A 10,751-nucleotide genomic window follows, 5' to 3' on the forward strand; every position below is an offset into this window, starting at 1 on the left:
ATTTTTAAAATAGGCAAATAAAAGTAGTGTACTTGTGAAGACATCATCCCATTAAATCCATAGATACCTTTTTCCTGGGTTTCCTTGCCACAATAGGCACTCTGTTGATCCGGTTATAACATGCAACTGATTTTCTGTGCAAATATTTTGATAAACAATTCTGTCAAGTGAAGAAGGAATGAAACTACCATTAAAAATAGCTGTGTACAAATAATTAAAAAATTTTAAAATTGTAGTGCAGGATGTAAGCTTCCGCTGTTCAAGATATGGCTGCATGATGTGAAATAACTAATCGTTAAGTTACTTCATCCACACTGTCCCATTCATCTCTCTCTTTCACATGATGTGATGCCTTGTTCCTTGGCGACGTTGCACCAGGATAGACAATTGAATATACCATTGTATTCAGATTCTTTTTGTGTTTGTGTTTGTGTTTGTGTGTGTGTGTGTGTGTGTGTGTGTGTGTGTGTGTGTGTGTGTGTGTGTGTGTATGTGTGTGTGAGACAGAGAGAGAGAGAGAGAGAGAGAATGTAAGCAACTTCAGAAAAATTATATGCAACTGTATTCAGTCATGTTTTGGAATCGGGGATACTAGATACTGCTCTTCTTTTACTCATTGACTACTTTATACAGTTTGTGGAAGGTTCAAAGACTTCTGAACTAATTTCAACTGCTTCTAAAGGATGAAACTATAGATAAATTCATAGTGAGGTATTCGTCATACGAAAAACGAAAATAAAATTTTAATAGCAACACATTCCACAGTTCTTTTTTTTTCATTTTCGCTCTTTATAGTTACAATCAAAGTGACTCAAGGGCACTTGCACAATGAAAATCGTGAGGTAAGAGATACAATATTCAAAACCTGCCTTTCAAAAATGACAGGTTTGTGAAATGGCCTTATGGGACCAAACTGCTGAGGTCATCGGTCCCTAAGCTTACACACTACTTAATCTAACTTGAAATAACTTGAAATAACTTTCGCTAAGGGCAACGCACAACCCCATGCCCGAGGGAGGACTTGAACCTCCGACGGGGGAAGCTGCGCGAACCGTGACAAGGCGCGGCTTAAAAAACGAGTGACGGAAGTTACGAAAAAGTCCTTTCGCCTTTGGAGCTATACTTCATCAAATGAGAAGGTCTGTTTACAGATTTACGTATAAAAACACAGTACTTAGTTTGCCGTGAAAGTGTTAAAAGTTTTCATGTATGCGACGCCGCCGAATAATACATGGCACAGAGCCTGCCAAACCAAACAGTATTTCAGAACGCTAATCACGACTTAACGAGACATGATGTGATCCCTTGTCCCCAGGCAACGTTGCACCACGTTAGAGAAGTGAATCTATCATTGAACTCAGCTCCTCTTTGTTTCCAACAGAGAATCAAACGTTCGTCAAGCAGTTTTGTTGAATTGTATTAAATTGAAAGCACTGTGATGTGTACCCTTAAAAAATAAAGAATTTATTTTCAGTGTTACAAGTAATATTAGTCACTGTAGCAGCCCGTAAGTCTCTCCCACAACAAGAAATTTGCAACCATATAATGTGACAGAGCTGCAGAGTTTGTGCATAGACTGTCATACTAACCATTCCTTTACCACAGTGTCTCATTTACACCACTTATGTGCTAATTTGTATTACAATAAAAATCTCTGGATAGAGTTCATTCCGTTGAATACAACCGACAGTTATTATTGTCAACATTTTTTGCTACACCAATCTGCTGCCACACATCAGCGAAGAATTTCTTCTCTCTTATTCTTTAACAGCCACTCAAAAACGTAACCGTCCGTATATTCTTGTACACTAACGAACAGTTAGCTTTTAAGTGATTATTTTTACAGTAGACTATTATAGCAATCGTGCATTTACTTCTACGTACGTATTTATTTGCTTTCGCGGCTATGTAAGAGTGAACGAATGGATGAATGTGTTACCTTGCTCACTTCAGTTAAGCGTAAAACGAAAGTTAAGCATAGGATTATTTCACAGATTTGTCTACTTGAATCTGAAGGATCTCGTGTTATGCCGAACCTGCCTAAGGGGCGTTTATTTCGTTTTGGTCAGGAATATGTCGCAATGGCGGCGTCATGTAGTTCAGTTTTAGTATCGGTGACATTATAAGGTTATAAGGTTCAAATGGTTCAAATGGCTCTAAGCACAATGGGACTTAACACCTGACGTCATCAGTCCCCTAGACTTACAATTACTTAAACCTAACCAACCTAAGGACATCACACACATCACATTCGAGCCTGCCACCGTGGAAGCAGCACGATTCCGGACACACTATAAGGAACTCTTCTTTACAGAAAATTACATAAAACGTGGGAAGAATACTGATTTTGCTCCCACACGTTAATTATTGTCGGAGCTATCCTTGAGCACTTCAAGGATTTACTAACTCCACAACATTTCATAGAAATATGTAAACCAAACAATAACAGTCGTGAAAGTCAAACAGCCAGATAGGTAAAGTAGTAGTTAGGACAGTTTTAATCACAGTTTCTGGAAAAAATTATTTTTAAATGCTTTATCTTTTGTGGAGACTTCGTGGGCTTTTGATATTCGACACCGATTTATGGAAAGAAATCCACTTTTAAAGGTTCTTTACTTCAGCAAATGATACTGGTTGAAATCTGCGCTCTAATGTCTGTAATAAAACATTTTTAATGGGTACTAAACGCCACTTCAGTCTGTAAACGGAAGAGCGCCGGCTCTGATGCTATAAATTACTCGTGGCAACAGTAACGTCCCGCAGTGACAAATTTAGCTCCGTCGTGCACAGCAGAGAGAAACTGCGCGTAAGCGGAATAACAGCTCGTTCTTAATTTCCAGTCACCAGCCAACGTCACTTGCTTCCTTATGCTTATGCCTATCCTTAAGCTTATGTTCACGCTAAGCAGTAAAAACAATATCACGTTACGTCGAAAAGAAACGAGGTTTTAAAACCAATACTAACTACTGACCTAGCCTTGGCGAAGCAATATAACACAGTTCCAACAAGTTTCGATAAACTCTAAGACCTTTTGTGTCTACCGGAGTGCCGCTTATAGCATCTGATAATGTCACGTAATCTCAAAGCTATCATATCACTGTCTATTAGAAGCAGGTGGCTAAAGGTTAACCTGACGGCAGACTAGTACCCTGGAGTGATAGTATCAAGCAATCAGAATGGTCACTGCTTCGAAATGAAACGCTTCTTTAATCTGATTCAATCTAACCTAAAAATTATTCAATGCAAAATGGATTTATCTGCTCAATCTGTTCACCGCTAGCCTTCCTCCTACCTCAATCTACCCTAAAGTCCATTAACATCTGGAAACACACTAACGCACGGAATAATGTAGGCAGGGAGGTAAAACTTGAAACGACTTGGAGTTTTATTGAAACCAAAATACAACCAACAGCTAGTGCTGGAGAGTAACACGTTAGTGACGCAGCGTGAGAGCAACCGTAACTACAAAACTTGGTCTACCGAAAATCCTAGCACAGTCATGGTAATACCATTGCATGACGATAAAGTCACAGTATGGTGTGGAGTTATCACATCAGTAGTGATTGGACCCTTTTTCTTCTAGGAAATGCGGAGTACTGCTTTTCAGACTGTCAGCGTGATGGGTACGAGGTACCCCGATACGTTACACAATCGCATCATCCCTAGCCTGGCTAATAAAACACCTGCTGCAGGATCCGGCTTACTCAGGGTGACGCTCCACCCCATATCGCACTTATTGTTCTATTTAGTCGGTTTGCATACACAAATTTACTGGTTATATAAATATAAGCATTTTGGACATTTAGTCTCTCAAAATTCGATTTGTAATTTTAGGTAAAGTTTTTAGTCTTTTAATTTTTTGTTCTGGTACTGTAAGACAAGCTCTGTGTCGTCACACATTGTAGTACTATTCACGAGACTGCCAATACAAAATTTCAGAGGATCGGTTATTTATTATTGAGTGTTAGAATTTTCAATTGTATGAGGAAAAGTTAATTGCAATACAGTTACGGTGTGTCATGTGAATTTGGTGACACTTTCTATCAGATAGCTCTTACGTAATCACACCACTTGCATTATTCAGATTCACATTCAACACAGACACACGAAAGTTAGGAATGGGAAGCAAGTTCTCTCAAAAAAAATTACGTAAATCAAAGTTACGAGTTTTAGCTAGTTAAGACTTTCTATATTCTCGAAGACTATATGCATAACCTTACAAAGGTGAAGATGATGTAGCACTACAACATCAACACAACGAAACGCACACGCATATATGACCGCTCTAACGGTTTACTAAATATGTACTCACCGCACAAAAATTAGCCCCACTTAGAGAACCGGCCGCTGTGACCGAGCGGCTCTACGCGCTTCAGTCCGGAACCGCGCTGCTGCTGCGGTCGCCGGTTCGAATCCTGCCACGGGCATGGATGTGTGTGGTGTCCTCAGGTTGGTTAAGTTTAAGTAGTTCTAAGTCTAGGTGGCTGATGACCTCAGATGTTAAGTTCCATAGTGCTCAGAGTCATTTGAACCCACTTAGAGAAATCATTACATGCGTCCTTTAATACTGCGTAATTCCGCCGCGGGACTTGAAAACCGAGTGAGTTCGATTAGAACTTGAGTCCAGATGGATGTGTAGGTACTTCTCATGCAGGTTAAGCCACTCGCGGAGCATTTGATCTCGTAATTCCTCCAAATTGTGGGAATTGTGATGTTGGCGTTTTACCTGCTGTTCCCACATGTCCCGCAGATTTTCTGTGTGTTCAAGTCAGCTGATTTTACGGGCCAATCCAGATATAATCGGATACATGAGTGTTCAGAAAACGAGTCACGTATTCTTCCAGCCCGATTAACTTTGCTGCCGTCGTCTGGAAAAACAGGGGAAACAGTGGTCTCTAGCGAGATGACAAAGTACAGAAGTTCGTTTTATGTCGTTTCCGTGTTAATGTTGTCTTGCTAACAGGTTGGGATGGACCTTCATTCACTGCCTGCAGCAATTCCAGTCGGTTTTGGCAGTGTTTTTGATTCACAAGCCATGAAACGCGTCTCCGGTCCCTCTCAGTCAGGATCTCTTTCCGACCACAATTATGACGTCATGTTTCGTGGTCATGTGTTACACCACTGTTTGTAGAGAAGCTGAAGAGCCTGCCATGAAACACCAACAAATCCGGCAACTTCACACACAACACAGCCATGGGCATAGCCTAACACAATTGTCCCTTTGTGCCACTCCGTCACGTCATTACAGTTAACTGTAAGTGAAACGGTTATATGTGGACAGCAGCAGTTAAGTGCTGAATTAAGAGAGTATCGCCAATTGAAATGCCTCAGGAGAGTCCCAGTGTCGTTAAGTGGTTTAAAGAAAATGAGCCGTGGCTGGCCCATGCTATGCATTGGAATAAATCTTCGTTGCTATTCTGTGTTTAGTCTCCCGCGGTTATCGCTATTATGCTGTTATCCTCTCTTTCCGCAGACGGCAGCAGTGGTGTGTATCGATATTCGCACCTTGGTCTATCTTTGGCCTGGCGCTTATAGTTTCTGGCTGGGCTGTGTGCAGGCAGTTGGTCGGTTGCCGTGGAGCAGTGAGGAAATCTCCGCAGCATGTGGTTTGGCCAGGCCTGCTGGCGGCCTCTTTGCGGTGTCAGAACTTCTGGTGCTGTTCCCATTGGTATGAGGTTCGTGGCTCACCGATCCTGGACGTGAAAGTTGAGTTTTGACTTATCTATCAGCAAGTCATGACTGTTCACATTGGGCCGTTTGGAGTTAGTTGATGGCTGTTGGGATATTCCTACGAGCCACAACGTGTGTTTGCAAGATGGCAAATTTTTGCCACCCTCCAAAGGAATTTAACTGTACTTGGTTATTTGAATTGAAGTGCACCAGCGGAATCTTCTGCCTTGTGGCCGTTAAGGTTCTGGTTGCCTGCCCTGGCCGTTGATGTTAATATAGGGAGTGTATTTTCCTCATCGAGTTGTCTCTGTCCAGCGCGGTGTGTAGTTTGACAGCTCAATGTGTAATTGGTTGTGGGCGCCAATACCTTCTACGTTGTTCCACTGAACTCTCTGTTGTGTGCTGGTCGGGTGAAGCGGAGGTTATCTTGTCGGTGGGTCCATTGACTCTCTGTCTGTCGGTTGGGTTGGCGTCGGATCAACAATGGTTGGGCCGTCTACCTGTCTCACCTAAGCGAGCGTTAGTGTTTGAATTCCAGGCCGACCCTCAGAACTTCTGAGAGTCCTTGGGTGTACTGTCTTTTCTTGTTTCTTCTTGTTGTTTATACTAGTATGGCTTCTAACCGATTTTTAGATTAAGGTTTTTTTGCCCTTAAGGTGTTAGATCAGACTAATTTCAGAACTGTTTTATATAAAGCCTTTGGCATTTTAAAAATTAATGTTATTAAGTCTTAAGTGTTGGGCCTTCAGCCGATGTTGAATTTAAGTTGTTTCGCTCTTAAAGTGTCAGATTCTTTGGGCCTTCAGTCTAATTAAGGAACTGTTTTAAGATAAGGCTTTGGCTTTTAAATTTCTTATTTTGGTTGAGCTTCATGTTATTGTCTTTCAGCCGTTTTTAAATTAAAGTGGTCTTCCCTTAAGGCATGAGATTGTACGGCGCATTCATCCGCTAATTAAGTTCCCAAACTATAGTTATGTTGTTTTTTTTAATTTTTCTTGGCTCTTGTAATGTTTCATCAAATAAAAGGTTGTATGTTCGAGTGTAACTGACAGCTGCTTATTTTGTCACCTTTCCACAAAATAGAACAACCATTCCTATCTTGCGGTTTTAGCATGGCGTCTCAGAAGATGAGAATGAAAGCAGAAAGCAAGGGTCAGCTTGGTGTTGCATCTCAAAGATGAAGGTGTCCTATCCCGGCAGAAGCTATTGACGAGTTTGCTGTTGCTGTAACTGACCATGCAATACTTGGCCGGTCAGTTCTAGTACTCGTGCAGTGTTACGAGAATTCTCCATATAATGGTCAACAGTAGGGAAGGTTTTGCGGTCTATTTTATCCTTCGGTTTCTGGCACCGATCGTAGTTGATGTCATGTGACCGGCAATTTTCTGTGATGTGACGAGGAGCATTTTACACTACAAGGAGCAGCAGAACTGCCGAATTAGGGGTAAGTTGTGCACGAAGAGCCATTGCACTCACGCTTGTGACTGTGTGGTGTGGATTCGCGAGCACCTTCATTTTCAGTCCGTTCTTGTTTGAAGAGAATACACGCAAAGGGCCTGTTGCGTGTGCCGTGATGTTTGAACTTTATCGGGTACTGCGTTGGAAGAACGCAGCTATGCGGAAACCACTGTTTCCATGCAAGATTGCGCAACACCTTGTGTCCCTCGCTCAGGGAACATGTTATCTCTAGAGGTTTTCCATATGCATGGCCTGGGTCACCTGATCCGAATCCATGTAACTTTTGGCTCTGGGGATATCTAAAGGAGCGCGTTGACCTGGGAATCTTCCAGTCTCCACCTGATCTGAAATGCAGTGTACAAGAACACGTTTCTCACATTCCATTGAAACTGCTGAGAGCGTCTTTCGATCACGTCTGTTTACGGATGCAGTATCTCGTCGATGTCTCCGGTGCTAATATTGAACAAATTGTGTCAGTGGCGGTTAATAGTAAAATCGACGTTACGCCTTTCTCACTGTTTGATATATTCTTCCCAGTTTCCGCTCCTAATCCATTACATATGGAATCATTACTTTATGTCTTTCTTGCATTCGCATCCCCAGATTTGTAGCTAGTGGTCAACTATTTTTTTTTTTCACCGTTAATTGTTCCCGCATTAACTCATTACAATAACTACAAAGTATTGCTGTCATACGATAATTACAGCCCACACTCGACCTCTGTGAGTAGCCACGCTGTAATTATAACAAATCGAATAGTGACCGCTTGAAACATAAATGTCTCGCTGATCGCTAGTACCACACGCTTTCGTAGAGGTGCGCGCGGTTGAACATGTCCCTCGGTGGCCATGTCATCTGTAACGGCTTAACGATTTATCTGTGCTTGCGCACTGGGGCAACCAATTTTTTACCATTCCAATGATACTCTACCTAATGATAAAATAGTTAAATATCAGTTATTGGTAAGTTAAACAATACTGATGTCGATCTAAAATGGATTTTCTTTACTTGAATGGAGAGAGGATGATGATTCATTGAAATATACAGCTGACTATAACCAGACAATGTTATTGATGTTCCCACTACGCGTTTAGAATAGTTATACCACTACCATCAGTAGTATGTATTGAAACTAGCAAGACATAGACGATACGTACGTAAAATTTTTATGGAATATCAGTCGCACTTTCTTGCACGCCTTTAAGGTGACAAGAACGCCATTATCAACATTTCATTGAGTTCGAACGAGGTCGTATAGTAAGGCTGCGAGAAACTGAAAGTCCCTTGTGAGATGTTGCACCAAGACTTGACAGGAATAAGACTGAGATCCGGACGAACAAGTGGCACTACCGAGAGGGAAGACCATTGTGTTCACATCGAACTGCATCTGCAGTATCAATTTGAGCTGTGGTTGGTACCACAGTGACATAACGAACTGCTTCAAGTCGGTTACTTCAAAGATAACTCCGAGCTAGAAGCCATGTAGCGTTTGGACCACTGACCCCAACCCCAACCACCACCATGTGCGGCTGTAGTGATACTGGTGAGCAGGGGGGGGGGGGGGGGGGAGAGGTAATTTGTGTTTTCTGATGAAATCGGGTTTTGCCTCGGTGCCTGCTGCCAACCTCTATGCGTGCTAGACATACCGATCATACACCACTAGTTACTGTGTGGGGTACAGCTTCGTACGACAGCAGGAGCACTTTTGTGGCTGTCCCACACATCCTGAATGCAAAAAATGGCTCTGAGCACTATGGGACTTAACTTATGAGGTCACCAGTCCCCTAGAACTTAGAACTACTTAAACCTAACTAACCTAAGGACATCACACAAATCCATGCCCGAGGCAGGATTCGAATCTGCGACCGTAGCGGTTGCGCGGTGCCAGACTGAAGCGCCTAGAACCACTAGGCCATACCGACCGGCCACCCTGACTGCAAAACAGCAGTTCAGTCTGGTGACTAGGCCTGCTGAGCTGCCATTTAGGGACGTCATTCCAACGGGTGTTTTCCCACAGGATAACGCTCGCACACATATCGCTGTTGTAACACAACATTCTCTATAGAATGTCAACATGTTGCCTTGACTTGCTCGATCATCAGATCTATCTCCAGTCGAACACATATGGAATATCATCCGACGGCAACTCCAGCGTCATCCATAAACAGCACTAACCGCCCTATAGTGACCGACCAAATGCAAGAGTCATGAACACTGATGTGTTGGTAAATGTGCCAACACCTTGTAGATAGAGGCGGCCTAAATGCACGCTATCTAACGCAGACGGGCATGAATTCTGGAACAGGATAAGTAGTGAATTCGAATAAGAAAAGTATTTAGCTCCTCGAATACTTAACTTTATTCTATCCTTGTGGTCCATCGCTCTTGATAATACAGATAAGACTATCTTCAGATACGGTTAATGGCGCCTTGCTAGGTCGTAGCCATGGACTTAGCTGAAGGCTATTCTGTCTCTCGGCAAATGAGAGAAAGGCTTCGTCAGTGTAGTCGCTAGGAAAGTCGTCGTACAACTGGGGCGAGTGCTATTCCGTATCTCGAGACCTGCCTTGTGGTGGCGCTCGGTCTGCGATCACACAGTGGCGAAACGCGGGTCCGACATGTACTAAATGGACCGCGGCCGATTTAAGCTACCACCTAGCAAGTGTGGTGTCTGGCGGTGACGCCACATTCCTCCCCCGCAAATCGGCGAACGGTCGTGTGATAAGGCTTCCGCCCGCCGTGGGGAGGACCCCATGTTGACGTATGCGATGAGGTGGGGAGCCTAACAACAGGCGAGGCTGTGCCACCCGCACCCGGCCATTCGGTCCGAGGGGAGCTAGGAAACGCCTGAAAACCAAGTCCAGGGTGCACGTCAACATGCGGTGTATGCGCCCGTAAAGAGACAGGAGGGGCCGAAGGGTCGACCTCCATTGCGTCGGGGTATCCGACGCGCGAAGACGCCATGTGGTCCGGAGCGGGCAAGAGTTCCATGGCGGAGGACAGCTGGTCACGGGAAGCGATCGGCGGCGCGTGACCCAGGGAGGCGCTTGGCGGCTGCAGCGAAGCGTCGAATGCGGGCGGCGCCGGCGGGAGAACAGGCGGCGGCGGCGGCGGTGGCTGCGGCGGCGCGTCCCCCTTGGGCAAAATGGAAGGCATCGTCGGTAACACCTGGGGATGAGGCGAGCCAGTAGATGGGTCCCCAGGGCGCTGACCGGACGGCACCGCCGCTGAAAGCAGACGGGGAGCGGCAGAACCTGTGCGACGACAGAGGCGCAGCTGATTGAGATGCCGACGCACCTCACCAGAGGCCCCCAAAACCAAATGCATCGCGCGGCCCAGGCAGCGAAGAATGCGCCCTGCGAGCCAACGCCGTGAACCTCGATAGTTGCGATAAAATACAACGTCGCCTGGAGCAAAAGCAGGATTCTGCCGCTGCACAGGAACCTGATGCGGCGGATGCAGCAAAGACATCAAGGTTCGATAAGGACGACCGTGGAGCAACTCAGCCGGCGAGCGACCATCTCGGGGCTGAGAGCGATACGAAGACAAAAAGAGCAACAATGCGTCCTCCCGAGAATGCGATTCTTTCAACTTCAACATCTGTGACTTGAAAGTCCGGACCA

The sequence above is a fragment of the Schistocerca americana genome, chromosome 1, assembly GCF_021461395.2.
Source record: "Schistocerca americana isolate TAMUIC-IGC-003095 chromosome 1, iqSchAmer2.1, whole genome shotgun sequence".
Classification (NCBI taxonomy): domain Eukaryota; kingdom Metazoa; phylum Arthropoda; class Insecta; order Orthoptera; family Acrididae; genus Schistocerca; species Schistocerca americana.